Source organism: Magnolia sinica, chromosome 12 (assembly GCF_029962835.1).
Source record: "Magnolia sinica isolate HGM2019 chromosome 12, MsV1, whole genome shotgun sequence".
In the NCBI taxonomy this organism is placed as follows: Eukaryota; Viridiplantae; Streptophyta; class Magnoliopsida; order Magnoliales; family Magnoliaceae; genus Magnolia; species Magnolia sinica.
This window is the reverse complement of record NC_080584.1, coordinates 49,244,241-49,271,412: the sequence shown is the minus strand read 5'-3', so window position 1 is coordinate 49,271,412 and position 27,172 is coordinate 49,244,241. Positions and strand designations below refer to the sequence as shown.

The window sequence follows — 27,172 nt, the reverse complement described above, 5'->3', positions numbered from 1 at the left end:
ACAACATATCATACTCCAGAGATAATTAAATTAAGCGAGCGGAAGACTGAGATAGGTATATAAAGTATGTAAGTGTTTCTCAACCCCCAGAGTATGAGTATGATACTAGGCTAAATATATACATATTGTTCTAAAATTTACAAAATCTCAAAGTGTAAATATTTAACTAATCCATAACCCTGTAATCCCGGCGACACAGTTCTAAGTCTACACAGACCCGCCTGAGAGCTGAATGCAGGAGAACTCCTCCTCCTCATCTAAGAAATCCAGCTTTGTTACGTAGGCCTCGTCAGAACCTGCATCTAAATCAGAGTCTGGTTGGTATTTTAGAATACCGTCCCAGAGTGGGAGTGAGTGATCAACTCAGTGGTACTATAAGGCAAAGGTTAACATGTTATCAATTCAATCAAGCAGTAATGATAAAGCAATACAACAATCACTTCCTAATTACTCTTGTTAATGCAGAAATGATATGCAGTAATGATGCATGCCCTCGCCTGCACTCCCTCAGCGACTTCATCTCACGATCGCACATGGCAAACTTCGTAAACGTGCACTTCCTCGCCAAAGCACATACGATGCAGTGCATGGTCATCTTAGCCAAGTATTTGATTAGGCTTATTCATACAACAGATTCAGGAAGCTAAGGTACCTCCCTTTATATCATTAACCCTAACAAAAGATCCATCTAGGGTCATCAGTCCTAGTTAATCACATACGATAGGCAAGTTGTAGGGCATCATCCCTGATGAAAGCAGTGGATAGGTAAGTTCATGAGTTTACATTTGAGGTCACTACGGAGAGGCTCATCACCTCGGCGTAGGCCTAGTTTATAGTTGAGGTCATTACGGGAAGACTCGTCACCTTAGTATAGGCTGACAGGTCGAATACAGTGTCCCATACCACCAAATTCGGCTCACGAGTTTGGGTTACTCACTGGTTATTATGGGGAGGCTCGCCACCCCAGCATAGGCTGACAACTCGACCACGTTGTTCCATACCACCATGCCCAGCTCAAGAGTATTAGCGGATCGTGGTACCATGGTTGAGACGGGTTTTACATTGGTAAGCAATACCTTAGATTCAAGCAGTAGCGTCCATACATGGTAAACAAACAATAGGCCAATCGGGTTATTTGACAAGTTCAATTGGTATAAACACACACTGAGGTAATCGACATGGAGCGCATAAGCACTCCACGTGGCCTAACCACTGTTGAAAATCACCGTACGGCTCGAATTCGTCGAACGTATCCAATATGGCGAAACTAGTTCGGCCACTGAAACGGGAACCGTTACCAATTGCCTAAACTACGTAGTAGTCCCAATCATACTCAAATGCACTAAGTAGTCACATATGTTATTCATAACAACATATAACAAACAATTAGATGAGAATTTTATCAAACACATAGAATATGTTACTATACATACCTATTTCATCCATGAATCACATAGTAGCAATTTATATTACATGAAGGAAATTCTAGATATGGATAAGGTAATTGAGAATCCTATTTCAATGCCCTCATTAGAAGTGATTCAACAAACACTTTCTCATTCAAACATTTTATCAAACACTTAGATTACACATTACTACATACATGAACTAATTTAGTTATAGCATATATTATGGCAAATCCTTTCATAAAGGAGTTATCATTCATGCAACAAACATATATTCTAGATTAATATTCATAGGAAGCACAAATCATAATTTCAATTTCATTCAAACATTTCAACAAACACATGGAATGCATTATATATTCACATAGTTCACACACATGTATAATTTATTGAATATATCGTAACTAAGATCATATGGAAGCAATCATGTCAAACATAAATCATAGCTGAATTGAAAGACTTGAAAACCATAACCTAAATGTTTATAGTCTGCACCTTTCGTCGGATTGCTTGTACGAACTTGCTTCGAATCCTACCTCCCCGTATACAGAACAATGGTACCTAAACATCGAAATAGGTTAGCTATTTCACTGATTCCTCTATTTAAATTTCTAAAACAAGATTAGGGTTAGAATTATTTGAAGTCAGATTTGACGGTATAGTGATGGTGGGGTGGTGATTCGGTACGTGGTATAGTGGGAGTGAATCCCAGTAACGATCTACTGATCTCTCTCTCTCTCTCTCTGCTCCTCACTCTTTTCTCCTCTTTTCTCTCTTCTCTCTCCTAGGGTTAGAGAAATTCATATGGAATGAGAGAGGGGTGGTTTAAGGTCTTTAAATAGGCCCAAAAGTGATGTCAATGGCCCCAGGGCCATGGTATACTTAAGTTATAGCCAAAGGGTGCCTGTTTTTTACAAACAGGGCCCTTAGGAAGGTCCATTTCTCACCTAAGTGATGGAGCAAGTTCCCTAACAATGGATGTACACAAGGACTGTGTTTATGGTGCGATCTGACAAACTGATCGGCCGTGAAGGACCTGTATCAGATCAATGGTCGTCATTACTCGATTAGGGCCACAAGTATACCAATAGGTGCAAGGAAATTTCCCTGATCTATGGGTTTAGTTAGGTCAGAAACTGATGGTCTGAAGTCTTCAATTTCGTCTACAAGCGAATGGCCCAAATCACTTAAGTTTCAAGTCAGTTTTTAAAGATATTCGCGTTTCTCACACACTTCGCTCAAGGCTCAAGTTGTGTGTTTCTAGATACTATTTGGGCTCGATTCTCACAATGGTTGTCAAGCCCAATAAGGCAGTCATAACCTTATAGTTTCGCGCTAATCGGACTTTCGATGCCCAGTCCAGGTCTGATATGGAGTTTCAATGTGCTCCTGAGAGCAACTGGGTTTTAGGATTTCTCTTAGGTTCTTAAGTAATGTTGAGCTAGCAATTTCAATGGTTTTGGGTATTGCAGTTTGTATAAATAGTGGTTCAAGCTAATCCACTGATTAATTTAGTTTCGTACTTAATTAATTTTCATTTAATTTCCATAGTATACGGTCTCTAGGGATTTCTGCCTAAGGTGGTACTCGGGTTTCTGTACGAATTTTTTTGAGACGTTACAATTTACCCCCCTTAAAGAAAAAAATTTCATCCCCTAAAGTAGTACATTTTCATACTCCTCGATGATTTGAGGGTAGTTCTTATGGACTCCAGCTTTCATTTCCTAAGTAGCCTCTTCCTCAGTGTGGTGAGTCCACAATACCTTCACAAGTGAGATAACCTTACTGTGTAGCACTTGTTCCTTCCTACCCAGAATACGTGTTGGTTGCAGGACATATGTAGCATCTTCACTTAGTTGCACCAGCTCCCATTCGATAATATGGGAAGGGTCAGGAACATATTTCTTCAGCATCGATACATGAAATATGTTGTGCACGCTTGCGAGTGGTGTGGGCAAAGCAAGGCGATATGCTACCACACTCACTCGGTCTAAAATCTAGAATGAACCAATAAATCGTGGTGTGAGTTTTCCTTTCTTGTTGAACCGAAGGACTCCCTTCATTGGGGAAACCTTAAGAAACACATGGTCTCCCATTTCGAAGTCCAACTGTTGTCGTCGTGTATCGGCGTAACTCTTCTATCTGCTCTGGGCTGTGAGAAGTCGACGCCTAATAATGTCAATCTTCTCTAAGGTCGCCTATACTAAATCTGAGCCAATCAAACTCTTCTCGCCAACTTCTGCCCAATAATACGGTACTCGGCATGGGCACCCATACAATGCTTCGTAGGGAGCCATGAGAATGCTTGCTTAGAAGCTATTGTTATAAGCAAACTCGGCAGAGGGAAGATAGTCATCCCAACTGTCCTTGAAATCAAGCACACACACTCGTAACATATCTTCAAGTATTTGATTTACCCGTTCCGTCTGTTTAATGGTCTATTGGTGAAAATGGTACCGAACTTCAGTTTCACTCCCATTGCTTCCTAGATTCGAGTCTAGAAAATAGACGTAAATTACGCGTCTTGATCCGACACAATCTCCATAGGCACTCCATGCAGTCATATAATCTCCTTGATGTACAACCTGGCTAAATCATCTACTACGTTTAAAACTTTAATCGGGAGGAAATGAGACGATTTCGTCAATCGGTCCACAATCACCCAAATGGAGTCATGTCCCTTCCTTGTCTTCGGTAACCCGAAAATGAAATCCATAGATATGAAATTTCATTTCCATTCAGCTATGGGCATGAGCTGAAGTAAACCAAGAGGTCGACGATGCTCGGCCTTAAACTACTGGCACGTGAGACAATGGGATACATAGTCTGCTATGTGGGCCTTCATGTTGTCCCACCAGTACGAACGCTTCATGTCTTTGTATATCTTCGTACTGCTCGGATGCATTGCCATCCTTGAATTGTGAGTGGCACCTAGGACTTCCTTTCTCAAGTCATGGAGATTCGGGACGCATAGGCGGCCATGGTATCTCAAACCTCCATATAAACCAATTCTCCATTTAGACTCTTCACTGTCACTTGCTCGCTCTCTCATTTTCACCAATAATTCATCTAGCCATAATGATTCGGTCATCAATAAGTGGCTGTAAGTAGATGTGTACAATGCTCTTGAACGACTCCTTTACTGTAAGCTTCTATTCGAAGTCTCAAACAAACTCTACCATATTCCATTCTTCTATCATCAGTGGAGCTGCAAATTCTATTGTCTTCTTGCGGTAATTAGAGTATATCAAAATGTCATCTATAAATACGATGATGAACCGGTACAGATATGACCGAAACGCCCGGCTCATGAGGTCCATGAACACGGCCGGTGCATTTGTAAGTCCAAACGACATCATAAGGAATTCATAGTGCCCAAAACTAGTTTTGTATGCTGTTTTCTACACGTCTTCATCCCTGACGCGCAACTGATGATACCTTGACTGTAAGTTGATCTTGGAGAAATACTGTGCCCCTTTCAACTGGTCGAACAAATTATCTATCCTGGGATCCTTTATTCTTCACTGTCACTTAGTTCAACCTGTGATAATCATAGCGATCCGTCTTTCTTCTTTACAAACAATATGGGTGCTCCGCAAGGAGATATGCTAGGCCGTACAAAACCTAAATCCAACAGATCATTAATCTGTCTCCTTAATTCCTCCGTTTCACATGGAAGCATGCGATACGTCAGCAAAGAGATAAGTGTCGCACCCGGCACAAGGTCGATAGTAAAATCGATATCACGCCGAGGAGGTAGTCCAGGTATCGTCCTGAATACGTCCATGAAATCTTAGACTATAGGCGTGTCCCCATGTGTTGGACCATCAACATTCTCTAACAAGGAAGCATAATAATTAATGCAATAGGGCCAACTGACCTAAACTAGGAAAGTAAAGGTCACGCCCTCAGGTCCATGGGTTGATCTCTGCCTTCATCTCGGTGAGCCAGTCCATACTGAGGATGACATCGTAATGACATAGTGGGGCAACAATCAGGTCAATGAGCATTGTTCTGCTTCCTAAATCTATCGAGCAATCCTTACAAATCTTGGTAGCATTTGAGAAGGTCCCTGTGGTGGTAAGGAGTCTCACCCCAATCATAGGAGTAGTTTCCAACCCCAAACGCTTGACTGTAGAGCATGACACTATCAAAATAATGGACCTAGTGTCCACCAATAGGAATATAGTTGTACCTTGAATGTGGGCAGTAACCTTAAATGCCAAAGGCACTGCAGTTGCTGACTTAGGTGCTTCAGCTGTAAGTGCATGTACACATGCCTACTGGGAACAATTAGGTTACGTTGTCATAGGCCATTGAGACGGCCTACTTCGAGGTGCAGGCGGTCAGAAAAATGGTTGTACTGGTGGTGCAGAACGTAGAGGTGGAGCTGATATAACTTGCGGCGACTGGCAGTTGATCCTCTATGGTGGCGTGAAGCCGTTATCCCTCATCTTCGTAAAGCAATAGGTGTCTGTATGGCTCATCCTCTTACAGTAGGTGCACCATAGATCTGATCGCCTCGACTAGGTCGGTGGAGCCGTAAGCCTGGGAGGCGAATCTGCACGTGGCCTCTTGCCAGGGAATAGTCAGTTCGGCAAATTAGGTCGTGGCCTCGGGCCCATGGGCATACATGTACGGGATAGTCTGTCTCTATCCTGCTCAGCTCGTAGGGACATGTTCACTAACTCAGCATAGTTAGGAATGCTAGCCCAACACATCTTCGTGCGGATATCAGGCCATAGACCATTTGAAAAATGCTACATCTTCATCGGCTCATCTGGTAGGATCAAAGGAGCATATCTGGCTAGCTCCGTAAATATGTTCTCATATATTGACACGGTCATCTCTCCCTGTTAGAGGTGAAGGAATTCACCCTCCTTTTCATTACGATAAGTGAGGGGAAAATACTTTCCATGGAAACAAGTCTCGAATGCATCCCATGTCTGCACGTGTCCGACGAGAACTATTCGTAGGATGCTGTCCCACTATAGAGTAGCCTCGTTCTCGAACATATAGGTGACTAGCTCAACTTACTCTGCCTTAGTGTAGTGTAGCAGCTTCAATATCTTAGAGATGCGATCTATCCAGTATTCGGCTTCTTTGGGCCTGTGGGTGCCTGCAAAGGTGGGAGGTTGGAAGTGCTGGAAGCATTTAAATAGACCGCTGGTATTCATATTTTCAGTGATCTGCACAGGTAGTACAGGCAGGGCCATACTCATGTTCTGGGCAATGACCCTTGTAATAGTGGCCTAAACTTGCTGTTGTTGCTGCATAAGGAGCATCATCTACTCCAACCTATCAGGAGGAGGAGCCAACTGAGGTATGTGTGGCGTCGATGTGGATATGCGGTTCCGTTCAGGAAACGGTGGTGCATAAGGTATTGGCCCATTGGTGGGGCCAGTGGCCGGCTGTGAATCTGACATTGTCTCAAAGTCCAGGCCTAAGCTAGGGTCCGTATGGCTATCGCTTGGGGGAGGTGCCCCATCAATCGATCCGTCAAGTGCGAGATGTATAGTGCTCCGAGGGTTCTTAGGGGGCATTCCCTATATACAACATTGGGAGCACATGTGTAAGATTTTGAATAACAATACTCAATTTTCCAAGCACTCTACACATTCCGAATCAAAAGAAGCCTCATGCATTTTATTTAACCAAAAATTGTCACAATACATGAGATGTAGTGTTATATGAATCATGACAGAAAATGCATATAAGCTAATCTAGTAAAAGTTCTACACCAACTAATCTAACACATAACTAATACTACCAAGGCTATTACATAGGGAAACAAGAAATAAGGAAAACCTAGAGATGACTATAACACATGACTAGTTGTCTGACTCTGGTGAAGGTGGAGGCGCACCCTTTTCCTAAATACAACACATGGGAGTCTTCAAGGTGCGTGACATCTTCTTAAATTTCTATTTTAGGTAAGCCTGATTCTCTTCAAGCTTTTGCTTCAATTCGGCCTGGGTCTCCTTGACCTCCTGTCTTAGGGCGGCCTAGTTCTCTTTAATCTGAGTCATGCAGGCTTCTAAGGCAGCCCGATCACGGCGGTGCTCATGTGTAGCAGTAGGAGGTCCCCCATTAGAGCCTTAGGCCTCCTCTTCTTCTTCACTTCCTTCTTCCTCACTTCCTTCCCCTATTTCTTTTTCTTCCTCTTCTTCACTACTTCCTTCCTCTTCACTGTCCTCTTCTATCTCATCCCCATACTCATCGAGTCGGGCTTGACATTATCGAGTGCCAATTCCCATGTTGTTGAGTGTAGTGTCATTAATGAGTGGATCAGCGCAAGCTCATCCATGTTAAGTCTGAAGCCGAAATTACAAGCAATCTTGCATATAAGTCGGCCAAATGGGAGTGAAGTATCTCCCCTAACAAAGCATGCGGTCTGGATTATCTGGAGAAGGGCGAACGTAGGCAGACACAACTTGTCTCCCTGCCCAACTCGGTACAGGAAGTCCACCATCAAACAAGTGCATTCGGTACAGTTGCTCCACCTAGGATACACATTGTACGTGAATATGTGGTGGAGTAGGCAAAAGTCTGTCGTCATCTTAGTCAATGGGAGGGAATTACCTCACTTCCAGTGAACCACAAAGAAACCACGTGCAGCGATCTGTTTCTCGCACACTAGTGAGACGAGATTCACTAGCATGTACCTCACCACGTTCAATTCCCATAATTCGGGCCATCACACCTACATCGACTATGGCTTCTCGCCTTTCCATGGGAATAGTGAACGATAGAGGCTCCAGTAGTGGATCCCGTATGTGGGCATAGAAGGCTCGGACAATGCTTTCACATGCATGATACTTGCCTTCAAATATGGGACCCCACCTGGATTCCAATAGGAGGTCCATCACCTTATATAGCCCAAATAGCCTTTCCTCAACATGTGCTTCAAAATAACTTTATGACCATGAAACTTACCAAGTCCGATGCCCGGTGGTAGAGATCTTTCGAGCAGAATTTGGGGATCGAGATCCTACTTCGTCCTTCGCTCTCGCTCGACGCTTGACTGCTTCGTTGAATGGGTAGGGCGGCTAGGCCCGACTTCATCCATGGATGCCCTCTTCTTTCCCATAAGGGAAAGGAGTGCGGAGATGGAGAAAATAGAGGTGACAAGCTCAAAAAGAGCCATGGAGTTGGAAAAGCTTGAGAATAGGGTGGATTTGGGAAGTGTGAGAGTTATGAGATACAAAGGTGTAGGCTTTGTGCTCAAATAGGTAGGAAATAAGAAGATGGGGAGTTGTATGAGATGGGTTTAAAGTGGTGGTGGTGGGAGTGAAATGTAGAAAAAAAAGAAGCTTGATGTGTATGGGAGGGAGATTTGAGAGAGAAAATCAGATTTTGGAGGGGTTTTGAGGACTTGGAGGCTTGAAATGGGGGAAATGAGGCAAAAGGGGAAGAATTGGAGAGCCCCCACATGAAAACAAGGCCCCACACATGTGGGTGAGGGCGATGGGCCGCCGGAACTGCGGGCCTGCTGGAGACCCGTGTGGCACGCCGCAGTCAGGGCGATACCGCCGCGGTCCCCTGGACTGTGAGCGGTGGGCCACCCCCTTCTTAGGGTGCCAAAAACACGTGGGGGACCCCCTGGGTTCCACTGTATTTTGTGGTTTGGGCTCCTATGCCCATGAGATATGTTTTCTCGTCCCATTTCACACATATTTATGCCTTTTGGCGTGTCTCAAGTTTGGGATTTGCCATTAAGTAGCTTAAATCCGTTGGTTGACGGTCTAAAAAGGAATTGAGATTATTTCACATGATCTCAGACACATATGGGTTACATTTCAGCTATTAATCTCACCCGTTGGGGAAACTTGGAATCTTACAACCGTTTCTACATTTTATCACTATAACGCCCCAAATTTCGAGGGTTGAGCAAAGGCTCAACTCCCGAGATCTATCGCATCACTTATGCAACATAGATAATGATGATTAAATGTTGTCCGTATTAGTGCATTAAACATGAATGGGATTACACTAAATCAACATATCATACTCCAGAGAGAGATAAATTAAGCAAGCGAAAGACTATTATTGATATATAAAGTATATGCGTGTTTCACAACCTCCAGAGTATGAGTGTATTACTGGGCTGAATATATACATATTTTCTTCCAAAATATATAAAATGACAAAATGTAAATGTCCGACTAAATCATATAGTCCCTATAATCCCATCAATCAGTACATGGTCTACATAGACCTGCCTAATAGTTGTACATAGGAGAACTCCTCATCGTCATAAAAGTCTGGCTCTGCCTCGTAAGCTATATCACAATCTGCAGCTAAAACACAGCCTGGTTGGTGTTTTAAAACACCGTCCCAGAGTGGGAGTGAGTGATCAACTCAGTGGTACTATAAGGCAAATGTTAACATGTTATCAATTCAGTCAAGCAGTAATGATAAAGCAATACAACAATCAGGTCCTAAGTACTCTTGTTAATGCAAGAATGATATGCTGTAATGATGCATGCCCTTCCTAAGTACTCTTGTTAATGCATGAAGACTATTATTAATATATAAAGTATATGCGTGTTTCACAACCTCCAGAGTATGAGTGTATTAATGGGCTGAATATATACATATTTTCTTCCAAAATATACAAAATGACAAAATGTAAATGTCTGACTAAATCATATAGTCCCTGTAATCCCATCAATCAGTACATGGTCTACATAGACCCGCCTAATAGTTGTACATAGGAGAACTCATCATCATAAAAGTCTGGCTTTGCCTCGTAAGCCGTATCACAATCTGCAGCTAAAACAGAGCCTAGTTGGTATTTTAAAACACTGTCCCAGAGTGGGAGTGAGTGATCAACTCAGTGGTACTATAAGGCAAAGGTTAACATGTTATCAATTCAGTCAAGCAGTAATGATAAAGCAATACAACAATCAGGTCCTAAGTACTCTTGTTAATGTAGGAATGATATGCTGTAATGATGCATGCCCTCTCCTGCACTCCTTCAGTGACTTCATCTCACGATCGCCGATGCAACTCCCACTGTGCACTTCCTCGCCAAAGCACATGCAGTGTGGTGCATGGTCGTGTTAACCAAGTATTTAATTAGGCTTATTCATACAACAGATTCAAGAAGCTAAGGTATCTCCCTTTATATCATTTACCCAAACAATGATCCATATAGGGTCATCAATCCTAGTTAATCACATACGATAGGCAAGTTATAGGGCAACATCACCCCTAGTTTGAAAGCAGTGGATAGACAAGTTCACAAGTTTACACTCGTGGTCACTACGGGAGGCTCATCACCATCCGTGTAGGCCTATTTTATACTCGAGGTCACTACGAGAGGCTCGTCACTTGATCGTAGGCCGACATCTTGAATATAGTGTCCCATACCACTGTATTCAGTTCACGAGTTTGGGTTGCTCACTGGTCACTACGAGGAGGCTCGTCTCTCCAGTATAGGCTGACAGCTCGACCATGGTATCCCATACCACCATGCCTGGCTCATGAGTCTTAGTGGATCGTGGTACTAAGGTTAAACGGGCTTTACATTGGTAAGTGGTACCTTAAATTCAAGTAGTAGTGTCCATACATGGTGAACACACATTAGGCCAATCGGGTTACTTAACAAGTTCGATTGGTACGAGCGCATGCTAAATTAATCGACATGGAGTGCATATGCAGTCCTCGTGGCCTAACCACTGCCGATAATCACCGTACGACTCGGATTCATCGAACATATCCATTGTGGCGAGATTAGTTCAGCCACTTGATCAGAAACCGTTACTGATTGCTTGGACTTCGTATCAGTCCCAATCATACTTAAATATAATAGGCATTCATATGTGATAGTAAAAATAACATTTAACAACCAATTCAAATATAAATCTTATTTGAGCATTTTAGCAAACTCATAGTGAACATATTATCATACATATGTATTTCATATATAAATCAGGTAGTTGAATTTAAATTACATGAAGGAATCCATTCATACAACTAAGGTAGTTGAGAATCTCATCTCAACACCCTTAATAAATGCATTTCATCAACAATTACTCATTCAGACATTTTATCAAACACTTAGACTATACATTTCAACATACATGAATTAAATTAGTTATAACATATATTAGGGCAAATCCTTTCACAAAGGAGTTGTCATATATATAACAGTCACGTATTCTAGATTAATAGTCATGGTAAACACAAGTCATGATTTTACTTTCATTTAAACATTTCAACAAATACATGGAATGCATTATATTTCACATAGTTCATATATGTGTAATACATGGAAAACATCATATCTAAGTACATGTGGCAGCAATCAAGTCAGTCATAAATCATTAACTGACATTGAAAGCCTTAAAAACCATAACCTAAATGTTTATAGTCTGCACCTTTCGTCGGTACGCCTGTTACGAACTCGGTTTGTACACAACGTCCTCGTATACAGCACAACAGTTACCTAAACATTGAAATAGGTTAGCTATTTCACCGATTTTTCTATTTGGATTCCTAACACAGATTAGGGTTAGGATTTCTTACCCAAAACGAAGTTGGAATCAACGGTGTAGCTATACGGGAGAGATGATTCGGTACGTGGAGTGGTGGGGGTGAATCCCAGCAACGATCTCCTAATCTCTCACTCTTTTCCTCACTCTTTTCTCCTCTTTTCTTTCTTCTCTCTCCTAGGGTTAGAGAAATTCGTATGGAATGAGAGAGGGGTGGGTTAAGGCATTATATAGGCCCAGAAGTGATGTCAATGGCCATACGGCCATGATATACTTAGGGTACAGCCAAAGGATGGCTGTTTCGGGCCAACGGAGCTCATCTGGAGGTCCATTGCTCGCATATGGTCTAGAGAAAGTTCCCTGATAATGGATCTATGCCAGGTTAAGATTTCGGTCAGATTGGATTAGTGGATTAATCGTGGAGGACCTGTTTCAGTTCAACGGTCATTGTTACTCGATCAGGGCCACAAGTATACTGACATATGCAGGGAAATTTCCCTGATCCATGGGTATAGTTTGGTCAAAAACTGATGCTCTGAAACCTTAAATTTTACCCGCAAGCAAATGACCCAATTCACTTAAGTCTGGGTTCATTTTCTAAAGATATTTGTATTTCTCACACACTTCACTCCAGGCTCAAGTTATGTATTTCTAGTTACTATTTGGACTCGATTCCTGCGATGGTTGTCAGGCCTAGTAAGGTGGTCATAACCTTATAGTTTCGCAGTCATCAGACTTTCGACGCATGGTCCAGGTCCGATACGGAGTTTCAATATGTTCCCGGGAACAACTGGGTTTTGAGACTGATCCTAGGTTTTTAGGAAATGTTAAGTTAGTGATTCTAATAGTTTTGGGTCTTGCAATTTGTATAGAAAGTGGTTCAAGCTAATTTACTGACTAATTCAGTTTAGTACTTAATTAATTTTTGTCTAATTTCTACAGAATTCGATCCTTAGTGATTTCTGCCTGAGGTGATACCCGGGTCTTTGTACGGATTTTTCTGAGACGTTACAATCACTCCCTCCTAAGTCGAAATATATCAGTGTGCATCATGTTACCGTAACCTAGGTCTAGTTTAATCCAAATCATGCTCTGATACCAACTTGTAACGCCCCGAAAATCGAGGATCGAGCAAAGCTCAACTCTCGAGTTCCAATGCATCACTTATGCAACATAGATAATGATGTTTAAATGTTGTCCATATTAGTGCATTAAACATGAGTGAGATTACACTAAAACAACATATCATACTCCAGAGATAAGTAAATTAAGTGAGCGGAAGACTGAGATAAGTACATAAAGTATGTAAGTATTTCTCAACCCCCAGAATATGAGTATGATACCAGGCTAAATATATACATGTATTATTCTAAAATTTACAAAATCTCAAAGTGTAAATATTCAACTAATCCATAACCCTGTAATCCCGGCGACATAGCTCTAGGTCTACACAGACCCGCCTGAGAGCTGAACGTAGGAGAACTCCTCCTCGTCTAAGAAATCTGGCTCTGTCGCGTAAGCGTCATCGGAACCTGCATCTAAATCGGAGTCTGGCTGGTGTTTTAAAACACCATCCCAGAGTGGGAGTGAGTGATCAACTCGGTGGTACTATAAGGTAAAGGTTAACATGTTATCAATTCAATCAAGTAGTAATGATAAAGCAATATAGCAATCACTTCCTAATTACTCTTATTAATGCAAAAATGATATGTAGTAATGATGCATGCCCTTGCCTACACTCCTTCAGCGACTTCATCTCACGATTGCGCATAGCAAACTCCCTAAACGTACGCTTCCTTGCCAAAGCACATGTAATGCGGTGCATGGTCGTGTTAGCCAAGTATTTAATTAGGCTTATTTATATAGTAGATTCAGGAAGCTGAGGTACCTCCCTTTATATCATTAACTCAAACGAAAGATCCATCTAGGGTCGTCAATCCTAGTTAATCACATACGATAGGCAAGTTGTAAGGCATCACCCCTGATGAAAGCAGTGGATAAGTAAGTTCACGAGTTTATACTCGAGGTCACTACGAAGAGGCTTGTCACCTTAGTGTAGGCCTAGTTTATACTTGAGGTCACTACGGGAAGGCTCGTCACCTTAGCGTAGGCCGACAGCTCGAATACAGTGTCCCATACCACCGTATTTGGCTCACAAGTTTGGGTTACTAACTGGTCACTGCGGGAAAGATCGTCACCCCAGTGTAGGCCGACAGCTCGACCACGGTGTCCCATACCACCATGCCTAGCTCATGAGTTTTAGCAGATCGTGGTACCATGGTTGAGACGGGTTCTACATTAGTAGGCAGTCCTTAGATTCAAGCAGTAGGGTCCATACATGGTAAACACATAATAGACCAATCAGGTTATTTGACAAGTTCGATTAGTACGAGCGCGCGCTGAGGTAATCGACATGGATCGCTTAAGCACTCCACATGGCCTAACCACTGTCGATAATTACCATAAAGCTTGGATTCATCGAACGTATCCAATGTGGCAAAACTAGTCCCAATCATACTCAAATGCACTAAGTAGTATATGTTATTCATAATAACATTTAATAAACAATTTAAATAAAATTCTCATCTGAGCATTTTATCAAACACATAGAACATGTTACTATACATACACATTTCATCCATGAATCACATAGTAGCAATTTATATTACATGAAGGAAATTATAGATATGGATAAGGTAGTTAAGAATCCTATCTCAACACCCTCATTAGAAGCAATTCAACAAACACTTTCTCATTCAGATATTTTATCAAACACTTAGATTACACATTACTACATACATGAACTAATTTAGTTATAGCATATATTATGTCAAATCCTTTCATAAAGGAGCTGTCATTCATACAACAAACAAATATTATAGATTAATATTCATAGCAGGCATAAATCATAATTTCAATTTCATTCAAACATTTCAACAAACACATGGAATGCATTATATATTCACATAGTTCACACACATGTATAATTTATTGAATACATCGTAACTAACATCATATGGTAGCAATCAAGTCAGACATAAATCATTGCTGACATTGAAAGACTTTAAAACCATAACCTAAACATTTATAGTCTGCACCTTTCGTCGGATTGCTTGTACGAACTTGGTTTGAATCCTATGTCCCCGTATACAGAACAATGGTACCTAAACATCGAAATAGATTAGTTATTTCGTTGATTCCTCTATTTGGATTCCTAAAACAAGATTAGGGTTAGGATTTCTTACCCAAATCGAAGTTAGAGTCGACGGTATAGCGATGGTAGGGTGGTGATTTGATACGTGGTGTAGTGGGAGTGAATCCCAGCAACGATTTACTGATCACTCTCTCTGCACCTCACTCTTTTCTCCTCTTTTCTCTCTTCTCTCTCCTAGGGTTAGAAAAATTCGTATGGAATGAGAGAGGGGTGGTTTAAGGTCTCTAAATAAACCCAAAAGTGGGACAATGGCCCCAGGGGCATGGTATACTTAGGTTATAGCCAAAGGGTGCCTGTTTTTGACAAACAGTGCCCTTAGGAAGGTCCATTTCTCACCTTAAGTCATGGAGCAAGTTCCCTGACAATGGATCTACACCAAGACTCTGTTTATGGTGCGATCTAACAAACTAATCGGTCGTGAAGGACTTGTATCAGATCAACAGTCGTCATTACTCGATTAGGGCCACAAGTATACCAATAGGTGTTGGGAAATTTCCCTGATCCATGGGTATAGTTGGGTTAGAAACTGATGGTCTGAAGTCTTCAATTTCGCCCGTAAGTGAATGGCCCAAATCACTTAAGTTTCAAGTCAGTTTCTAAAGATATTCGCGTTTCTCATACACTTCGCTCAAGGCTCAAGTTATGTGTTTCTGGATACTATTTGGGCTCGATTCCCGCGATGGTTGTCAAGCCCAATAAGGCGATCATAACCTTATAGTTTCACGGTAATCGGACTTTTGACGCGCGGTCCAGGTCCGATACGGAGTTTCAATGTGCTCCCGAGAGCAACTGGGTGTTGGGATTTCTCCTAGGTTATTAAGTAATGTTGAGCTAGCGATTGCAATGGTTTTGGATCTTGTAGTTTGTATAGATAGTGGTTTAAGCTAATCCACTGATTAATTTAGTTTAGTACTGAATTAATTTTCGTCTAATTTCCATAGTATACGGTCTTTAAGGATATCTACCTGAGGTGGTACTTGGGTTTTTGTACGGATTTTTCCGAGACGTTACAAGTCGGTACAAGGAGTAGGTGGGCTCACTATTGGGGGAAAAATAGGACAAGATAAGTAAGTCAGCTTATGGAATGACCAACTCTACTAGCATGGCCTGGACTCCCAAGGTGTCGAGCCTGACCAAGGCCCACATGCCCAAAGCCTAAAGGAGAGACATGGCTCAGACTCCCAAGGTGTCATGCCTAACTGAAGCCTACATGTCGTGGGCCACAATGTAGAGCCTCTAAGGAGGCCAAGGCACATCCAGGATCCTCAAAGGACTTCCCATGAGCTGCCTAACGCCGACCTAGCACATAGGTCGACGATACAAGACCGACCAACAAGGTCTCAGGCTTAATGCCTTACGCCCGACCCTAGTCTGACCTACCTGTTAGGTCAGCCACGGGTCGGCCATCAATTAATGGCACGTCGATCATGGATCGACTGTCCTATCTTGTTCAATGAGTGAATCGGCCAGGAGGTCAAGATCGACCGACGAATTGCCGAGCTCCACCTAAAACGTTTGCCTCATTCAAAGCCGAGCTAAGGAGTTAGCTCGATATCAAGAATCTTCCGAAGATCTTGGAAGATAACTCTCGATTCTGAAGGTCTTGGGATCATCCAAAATAGCAATCAAATCCCCATCAAATCTCCTACGAACCAGGAAAGAGATCCCAACGCCATAGGATCTCATCTCCCCAATAAATAGGGACGTCTAAAGGTGAAAGGTACACATAGATGCACATGCTCTCCCCCTCACCCTTAAACTATTCATTAAGACCCTGAATCCACGTCTAACTTAGGCATCGGAGGGTCCCTTCGCCAAGCTAGGGTCTCCTTTGTCCTCTTCCTGTGCAGGTATCAAGTAGCAGCCGAGGGGTGAGCCGGAAACTGCATCAACAGTTTGGCGCCATATGTGGGAATGACATTGTAAGTCTTTTTTACTCTACCAAAAAGCACTATAATACCTATCATGGCACGAGGGAAAAAGAAGGCTCAAACCACTCCTGAGGTGACTCCAATCGCGACCCTGCCAGCGCCTGGTCATAACCCACAACCAGCGGACCAGCCAGCGCGACAGGAGGCTTACCAAGGCTCTCCAGCCCACCGAGCAACACCCAGATCCATAGCTCAAGTGGTAGACTGAGTGAAAGATACCTCATTTCAACAATGAGGTCTTGACATTGATTCCTTAGTGGGGGTGGCTAACAGTGAAGTGTGATTTAATAGTGGGTGTACTAACAAGCTTTTTTAAAAAAAGCCAACCAAGCAACCTCTTAATCGACTAGGCGTACTCAGCGGAACCGGGAAAATGGTTGGCATAACACGTGGGAAAGGGATACATGTGGCAGATGTTGGAGCAAATGTAATCACAGCAAGTGCCAAGGCCTGACCAAAGGAAAGGACAGTCTAGTGACGTCCGTCTGTTCACCAATCCACTGCCCCCTACTCTGCAAGCAGTTCGTCAACTGAGCCAACGTCAGGATCCGTCTAAGCCGGCTCCGACCCACGTTTTGAGAACTGTCTCTTTGCCCGCCACCGATCTTCGCCATGAAATAGATTAGAGGAGGCGCAATCGACCCTCAGACGAAGGAATTGCGGATAGGGAAGAGCCGTGAAAGATAAAAATCTACAACCTGCAGAAATAGATTGCGGATATGAAGCAGAGTCATTTTGCCAACTCTTCTGGAAGAGAGGAGACGGAATCCCCATTCACAGCAGACATAATGCGAGCCCAACTTCTGAAAATGTTCTGCTTGCAACAGATTACACTCTACACCGGAAAGGCAGACCCAATTGAGCATGTAGAGTCCTTCCGAACCTACATGGAGTTGCACGATGCCTCAGACGCAGTCATGTGCTGAGCCTTTTTACTCACCCTATCTGACGCCGCCCGACTATGGTTCAAACAACTGAAGCCAAGATCCATTAGTTCCTTCACTAAACTCAGCAATGCGTTCGTCACGAACTTCATCGAATGAAAGAAGAAACTAAGGGCATCAGCACATCTGAACAACATCGTTCAGAAGGAAGGGGAACTCCTCAAAGACTACATCAGATACTTCAATCTGGAAGCCTTACAGGTTCAGAAGCACTTAGACGAGATAGCTTTGAACACCATTATGCAGGGACTAAGGGATAAAGTCTCTCTCTTCTCCTTGGATAAGAATCCTCTGGCAACACTGGCAGAGTTCATGAATTAATCGCAAAAGTACGCCGACACCGAGGAATCCCGGATTCTGCAAGAAGTGGCCCAGAACAGGAATGCCTCGGCAAAAGACTCAAAGAAGGAAGCTAATCCAGCCAATGCTAGTAAACAATGAAAAGATGATCGACCTTAAGACAAGCGTAAGTCGAGCAAACGACCCGACAACAAGTTCACCAGCAACACCCCGCTCAACAAACCTCAGGAACAAGTCCTGATGGAAATAAAGAGTGAACGCTTTGTCAATTAGCCAAACAAGCTGCGGGGCAATCCCGACCGACGAAGCAAGAATAAGTATTGTCACTTCCATCGTGATCATGGACACAATATGAGTGACTGCTATAATCTGAAGCAAGGGATCGAAAGGTTCATCTATGAGGGTCACCTCAGCGAGCACATAGACCAAGGGGCCAACGGAACCATGACTACGGAAGAACGCCCGAACAACAACTGATCTATAGAGGAAATCCGAACTATCGCAGGTGGTCATAAGGGTGGAGGCGACTCGAACAATGCTCGGAAGACCCATGCACATAGCATTAGTCGACCTGAGTCTGAGGTCATGATCCTAGCTCGACACCCAAAGGAGAGGAAACTAAAAAAATATAGCGTGACTTTCACTGATGAAGATGCCCGAGGCATTTATCATCTACATGATGATGCCTTGATCATCACCATCACCATAGTGAACCGCAAAGTTTTTCGGGTCCTCGTCGATACAGGACCGACGTATGATTAATCTAAATCGTTAATTGCGTGGATAGGTTGAATTAATTAAATTTCTAAAAATAAAAGAAAGAAAAATGAATACCAACTTGAAGCTATTGTTTCTCCAAGTGTTCTCCCTCCAACTATTTATTTTATTTTTTAAAGATAAAACTATAAATCTAAACCCAATTTTAATAGTTCACGTGAAGGTAAATGTGTGTCCTACCAAAGCCAAAAAAAACTAAAAATAAAAATAAATTGTTATTATTATTATTATTAAAATTAAAATTGGAAAAAGAGGTCGTTACTGGCTCTATTCGAACGAGCCAATTACGTGTTAGATGGTTGTGATGAACGGCCACATCATTTTCTGATGAAGAGGATATTGGAAAATTCTGAAGGCCCAATTACTACACGGAATAGTCCGTGATGCAATCTAGATGTAGATCTAAAATAAAGAAATCAACGGTCACTACAACAAAACAGGGCTTACCCGACGGATGGGGTTACCCTTTGTCGGTTGCCCGTTTTAACGGCTGCAGGCAAAGGGTCTTATAAATTTTTTTTTTTAAAAAAAACAAAAGCCCTAATCCCAAGGGTCCTATAAGATTTAAAAAAAAAACAAAAGCCCTCATCCCATTTCCCTTCCTGCGCCGACTCCCTCTCTCTGCCGTTTCCTCTCCACTCCCTCTCGCTCTCCCTCCATCTCCCTCTCGCCCGCTCTCATTCTCCCTCTCCCTCTCGCGCGCTCTCCCTTTCCCTCTCCCTCTCCGCTCGCTCTCCACTCACTCTCACTCTCCCTATTTATCTCTCTCAGATATTCTTTTCAAGCATTAAGGTTTTAATTTATTTTTCTCTTCTTTCTTGAAGCTGTTCAAGTGATATGCAGTGATTGGGTGAATCGCTCTTGTAAATTGCAGAAAAGACTCTCAACTCTACATCTATCAGTAAGATCTATGTGCTTTTACATTGGAGCGATAGTGAGCCATTCAATCTCTTATATTTCAAATCCAAAACCTCCCGATTGCATGTTTGGACGTGGGTTAATAAATATGTATATAAGGTGTTGGTATTTGGCACATGCCTGCAAGCTATTTGATAGTATGCCAGACAGGAACATTGTCTCTTTAACTGCATTTTTTTATTTCTATTTTTTAAATATAATCTTCCTACTTGCGATTGGGTTTTAAGAGGTCTTAGTTTGGATATTTGTGGTATTAAGGGCATTTGTTTTTCTTTTTTCCATGGGAAATTGTAGATGACTGGAGTGCCCTGAGTTTGAACCATTGCTATTTTCCAATAAATTTCTACCATGAGTGTAGTTAATTGACCAAATTAGTCCAACCTTTGGTTTGATTTGAGTTATGATTCTATGCTGCATTTACAATTTATTAGATCCTGTATATCAACCATCATACTCTGCCAGAATATAAAAAGTTTTCCTATAGTATCATTTTAACTGCCACAAAATAGCCCTTTATTTCATAGAAAACAGTATACAAAACACCGATCAAATAAATAGTAGCATCTACTGAAATATTCCAATCTCTTTATGAGTTTCATGGGCTGGGCATGTGTTAGCCATTAACATACATAATTTATTGAGGCCCTAGCGTGGCTTAGGGGAAAAAATCATTTCTTTCAGTTTCCAATATATTTGGCATGCATGTCTGTGCGTTTACATACATGAGTGTGTAGACACATGCATTCATGCATATATACATATGTGCATATGTATGTATAGGTAATACTTGTAGTTGTCATGTGTATTTCACCATCATCATTTTCTAAACTATGTATTTCACTTTCTAAAATATTGGCCATTTAGTTATGCTTGATATCAACAACACTTCCAAATCTTTGGGATTCTCTTTTGTGGCCTAGATCATCCAAATTATTGCACGGACCCTAAGCCCAAATCATGTCCATCGATGTTCCAAACCATTCATATGAATAGCTTATTCTTAGTGATTGAAACACGTTCATATGGTTTGGGCTATTTTCATTGATTCAAGCCTAGTGGTAACATCCATCATTCATCTCATTTGGCCTATGGTTAGTGATCCAAACCCTTCATATGTTGGGGCCATTTTCATTTGTTCAAGTCCCCTATGTAGTGATTCATTGTGTTGATGATATACTTGCACTGATTTTCATTGGTTCTACTGTGTTAACCATCTGATTAACGGCCATCAATTGGCTGGCTAAATGAAAAACAGTCTGGGATCCAAATTCAGTGGTTGAGATTGGATAGTTAAGACTGTTCAGTCAATGTGGTTGTTGGACTATGATCCATCCACGGTGGGGCCCACAATTGGGGCACTCTGGATAGAATGCATTTGTGCCATGGGTAAGGTGGACGAGCCATTGCTGTTGGACAGAACTACGCTTCGTTCGTCATCATCCTCCATGGCTTGACCCATCCACCTCCACATGGCATAAATGTATATATGGAGATTCTTACATGCAACCTGAACCATCCAAATCATGAGGACTCTTTTAAATCCTGGATTTCAAATCCTCAAAAGGGCCTCTTTTAAAATTCAAGAGAAAAGGAGTGCAGAAAATCCTGAATCTTCAATCCTCTTCAACTGTCATCTTTGAAGATTATCGGTTGGTTCTTGTTTTAGTGTTCTTTTACAGTTTTAGTGCTCTTATCTATGAGCTGGATTTCATAATGCATTGAAGATTATTGGCTGGTTCTTGTTTTTCTTTTTACAGTTTTAGTGCTCTTTTACACAATAAAACAATGTTGGTCTTCTTGTGAGTAAATCTCCATATCCTTATAAATTTTTTGTGTTGGTTATTAGGTCTCACAATTTGTCATTCACGTATAAGGCTTGCATATTATGGATATAGTCGTCAATTTCTGCAGGTTGGGTTATTTTCACATTTCATCTTGCTAGGGGATCTTTTTCCTTTTCATTTCATCAATTTCATTACTATATTTGTCTTCTCTTTTTGCATTATCTCTATTCTAATGTGCTTAATCATGTGATTGTTTGTCTTCAACATAATCACGTGCAAATGCAACCCAGATCTGAATAGTTGAATGTGGACTGCATTTCTAGATTTAAAGCCAAGGACTTCAAGAAAACCTCCACAGGTCAAGCAGCAAAAAAAAAAAAAAAAAAAAAAAAGAAAAGAAAAAAAAAGAAAAAAGAAAAGAGAGTCTTCAATGATATGTAGTCTCTTCTACAACACAACTTGATACTCACCATCAACACATTGAAACAAATTTTCTCAATGACAAAAAGTTGCTATACATGTTGTCTTCTCATATATCTTTTTGGTGATGCTTTTATTCTTCTTCATGTGTAATTTGTTAAATTTCATCTGTCAGTGCTTTTGTTTGACAGTATGAAGCTATAGAGTGATTTTTTTTTTCTTTTCTTTGGGTGTAGGATCATTTATGGAGATATTGGACAATTCATATGTGAAATGCAAGTTGGTGTTCACTCCCCAAGTATAGGGTTGTGATGTAGTAATAAACTCGGTAAGACCGAGGTCAAATCCACAGGGACTGATACCTGTACGTTTCCTGAAACTAGGTAGAAATAGAACTAGTCTAGGATGCGATCTAAACCAAATAGAATTTAAGAAATAATTGTGGAATAGTTATCTAAAACTTTAAGGAATTCAGAAGAAAGAAACTAGGGTTTCAGAGGATCCACTTGTAGGGATCAGGGAGATCTTATGCCTGCATTAAGATTTATGGAAATCAAACTGAACCTACTTGATCTGGTTTTTAAGAGATAAAAAGTATATGAATTAGAATGGATTCCATCATCTAACCATACCCCGGAGACAAAGCAAACAATAGGATTAAACTAATTACCAATCAATCAACAATGTATGAGGCTCAGGAAGGGTACTGTCATCCTACCATGCCCATGAAGCAATGATGAACAACAGGGCTTCCTGACTTCATAAACATAAAAATAGAGAAAAAGAAATATTCAAAGCCATTGCAAACCCATTGTAATTTCAGTCACAACAGACCATTAAAGACTGAGAAAAGATTCCTTTAATAATCAACTTAAAACCAAGTTCAGTTCAGAAATTTAAATTAAATGCATGAAATAGTGTCTCCCATCTCGCTACAGGCTTCACCTCTTAGCCCTAGGTAAGAGGTTTAGCCACACATGACTGGGCTAAACAAAACAAGTGATAATAGAGAAAAGAAAGAAAAGAACAAGAGGGAAAAAAAAACCAGCTTAAAAACTTCACGTCCTCTTTTCCTGTCTTCTCTATTTCTTCTCTGTTTCTTCTCTCAAACCCAACTCTTGCTCACGTCCACCTGCCTCCTGTGCTACCAAGCTTCCTCTTCCCTTTATAACCATGAAGAAACGGACGCTGGAACGGTGAGAACCCCGTCCGCTGTTTCTTCCGCAACGTATAAGCGATGCCACAGCGCAACTAGGTGAAGTTTTTAATAAACTGACCCTCCAAGAGTGAGATCTGAGCCGTTCAGGCTCCTTGGCGATGATCAGCCAGCCTGGGAGACTGATTTGGGTAGCTAGGATCGACCGTCCGATCCTAGCCAAGCTCGCATTCCATCCCGGATCGTCCGGATCCTTTTCCGGATGCACGGTCCTGCGTAAATCATCTTCCGCTGATTCTCGGTGGACCCTATTCTTGATGCCAAAGGAGAAATCCACACCATCAGCCAACATCCTCTCGAGATTCCAGTTAGAACAGTATATTTTTGGCTGTCAGTTGATTTGGCCCATGGGGTCTTTCTTTCTTTCGTTCTTTGTCTTTCAAAGGGTTGGAAATCACCCTATTGTCTTCCTTTGAAATTCTTCCGCCTAGGCCGTGATTCGTGGGTTCCTTCAAGCTTGATGGACGGTATGGATCACTCAAATTATTGATGACTGTGGCCCACTATCCCCCGCAAAGCCCGGACTCAACCGGACGCGGAAACAGGGCCTGCGCACGCTGGCTCGCTGTCGAAGTTGGTGGGGCCCACATAGATTTTGTTTTGGGAAATCCACTCCGTCCACTGTATTCTGCTCGAAAAACCAGCCGGAAATCACTGTTTTTGGATCCAAATCGGTGTGGTCCATGGAAGAAATCAGCTGCAATAGTTATAGGGCAGTCCATTTGTGACCATTGAAACCAACACGTGTGCGTGCATGAGTGCATAAATTCAACATGGGTGTGGCTAAATCGAGCCCCTCTACATGATGGATGGCTCGGATTGAGCATTTGGACCATGATGATGGCCCACTGAGATCATCTGCAGTCTCTGTTTCATTACGGAAACAGAGTTCTCTTCACGTGCCTGTGTTGCCATGCACTCTTAGTGCAAAAAGTGTACTATGTACACTGTATGATTATTATGAGAAATCCACACCAACCATCTTGTTCCTCATTTCATTTGAGCCGTGGGGGCCAAAGTTAAAGCGTATCTGGACAGCGGGTGGGCCCCAAATCAGGATTTTATGGACTGATCTGTTAGTTCAGCCACTTTCACGAGGATCCAATGGCTGGAATTTGACGTGTACGGTTAGTTTTTGGTCCTCGAGCCATGTATAAAGTTTCGAGCCAAACAGATGATGGAAACCCAGTGATCTTGCATTCTGGCTGACTTTCAGGCCGCTTGAGCTTCAGTTTCTCAATTTTCGCGGATCCCTAGCGTGTAATTCCGTCGCTCTTGGTCTCCTAGAGTCCGTTCCTTGCCTTGGTGCTTCTGGAGCGTCAAATTCATGCATTTACCACCTTTTTTCAGTCCAGGCTCTTAAACACACCCTGCATTACAAACACGATTAAATCAGCCATTAAACGGTATTATGTTTGTAGATCTAGGTAACAACTGGGTCTGATATGCAATATTTGACCCTCAACAGTTGGCTTTGGGATTTACAGTAAATGTGCCACTATAAAGAAAACACCACAATCCATCTGATGCTTCTAAGCATACATGATTTAGAAAAGTATAGCAATGACTCACATGCTCTACTTGTCGGCGGTTTCTTCTAGTTAATCACTATCTTTGGAGTGTTCAAATTTGAGACACAATCTATTTAGCTAAGTGTATAGAAACCAACACATGTACATTGATGCATTTGGCATCCAAAGTCTCCCTATCTAGCTAATTAGTATTTGCTTCACTTTTGAGTTTCATCCAAATATTTTCTTTGTGAAGGACCATAGAATGGAAGATTATTGTGGCATGACTTGAAGAAAGGCGATTTCTATCATCTAATGGCAACTCCAAAGTCCTTTCACTTATCATCTAAGTCTTGTCATCCAACAATATGTATGGTTCATTATGTGCTTTCTCACTTTTAGCTTCCTTTCTCCTTTAAATATGTGAACTCTAGTGTAGCCAATAAATCAAAACTTTGGAATCTGTACTTTCTATATCTAGTGACAAGCTTTGTTTCCCTATTAGATACATTTCATTGATGATCTTAGTAGATTTTCTTTTGAAAAGCGCTTTCATTTTTAACTCATTTTTCTTTTCTTGTTTTGTTAGTTGCTATGTTTCAGGATTCAAGCATTTGAAATGATGGTAATTGCTGTGGTAGTGAACAACCTCATATGTTTGTCTTTTTAGCCTTCAGACCTTTACTGCATGTCTGTCTTCAATTAGTTGGGTTTCCGATGGTGCTGTGTAGCTTATAATTTTCTACTATCATTTCAAATTATCTGCCATAGTGTTCTTGCACCTGCAAGTTATGACAAAAATCTGTATTGCATGTGGTCGTATTACTGAAGAAGTCTTCCAAGTCAAAGCCTAAACAATTTGGGATATAAGATTTTCCGCTTTGTTATGAAAATGTTGTGCATTAGTGATGTATAATTTCCATTATTGGTTGGTATTAACTAGATGGTTGTTTATTAGTTTGACAGGTTTCCTTTGTTTGTGCAGCTATGACTTAAATAGTACATAACCATCCCATTTTATAGGCTATTTGTTGGATGATTAGAATATTTGATTTGTATGTTTTTGAAGTGTGGTCCATTGTAGCGAAATGACACACTATACAGATGGAGTACAAAAGCCTTGTGAGCATACAGGTTTGGATGTTAAATCATTATTTGGATGCTCATTTCAGGTTTTGGTTTGTATCAGCATATAGGTTTGAACTGATTGTTTTGGTTGTTCATTATAGATTTCACATTTACATATGTATAATGAATTTTTTTAAATTTTTGCTACTCATTTTAGGTTACGGTTTGTAACATCTTACATGTTTGAGCTCGGACGATAATTGTTTATTTTGCCTACTCATTTTAGGTTTTGGTTTACAACAACTTAAAGATTTAGCTTAATCATCATAGGTTTAGTGTTAAATTTTTCCTCTCTAGGTCCCAGGTTTTGATTGCCTACAGGTTTTGATTTATCAACTATTTTCCTCGCTAGGTCCCAGGGCAGAATTCATTAGTTGTGGCCGCGAGCATGTTATAAAGTTTAAGTGGTCTAGTATGGAAGTTCTTCATCAGACTGATGCCCATGCCTCTGAAAGTGACGCAAGGATGAACGTGATGAGGATAACTACTCCGAATCCACGGAGCTTCTCTGGACTCCTCACAGAGACTTCTCAAATTCTCGAGGAAAGAAAGCAGAAAATAGAAATAAATTCTAAGAAATTCGAAATTGATTAATTGATGAATAAAAATGAGTTCACAACCCTTTAAATAGGGGTACCAAGCAATGGGAAAGAAATCAGAATCAAACTATAACTCAAACTCCTAGAATCCGCGGCTTACTATAAATAGTAAACTTACTATTTATAGACGGTCGTGATGTCTACTAGTGCGCAAGGTTTTCGGCCAAAAATAGTAAGTGTCCTATTTGGCTTCACCAAACCGTTCTCCTAATTATTGTAAGCTCTTTTCACGTTGGGCGCAACTCCTAAAGCCCGACGGATGAAGAGTTATAATCAAACTAAAACTTACTATTTATAGTAAAAATGAAATTAAAACAGGGAAACGACCATCGATCCAGGGGGTTTTCACAATTCTGGGCTGCGCAACCGGGCGTAGCAGGGTTGGTTGGCTTTAGTAGCTCGTTCTACCCCAAAATCATATATTTTACGTCAGATAACTCATTCTAGATTGCAAGATACGCCCGATTTAAGGTTCCATGGTCTGGATCACTTCGGTCGTCGACCGGGCCTTTTCTGATCCATCTT

At 41.4% G+C, this 27,172-nt stretch overlaps 1 long non-coding RNA gene across 3 annotated transcripts; it reads left to right on the top strand.

Moving 5' to 3' along the window:
- The first annotated feature begins 19,646 nt into the window (after positions 1–19,646).
- LOC131221344 (uncharacterized) lies at positions 19,647–26,492 on the top strand. 3 transcript variants are annotated; one of them, XR_009159196.1, is made up of 4 exons: positions 19,647–21,900; positions 25,177–25,290; positions 25,524–26,318; positions 26,401–26,470. It is a non-coding gene; the product is annotated as an uncharacterized LOC131221344 (long non-coding RNA). The 3 variants fall into 3 exon arrangements; XR_009159197.1 differs by lacking the exon at positions 19,647–21,900 and adding an exon at positions 24,885–24,964 and having other exon boundaries at positions 26,401–26,471; XR_009159195.1 differs by lacking the exon at positions 19,647–21,900 and having other exon boundaries at positions 24,891–25,290; positions 26,401–26,492.
- The last annotated feature ends 680 nt before the right edge of the window (positions 26,493–27,172 follow it).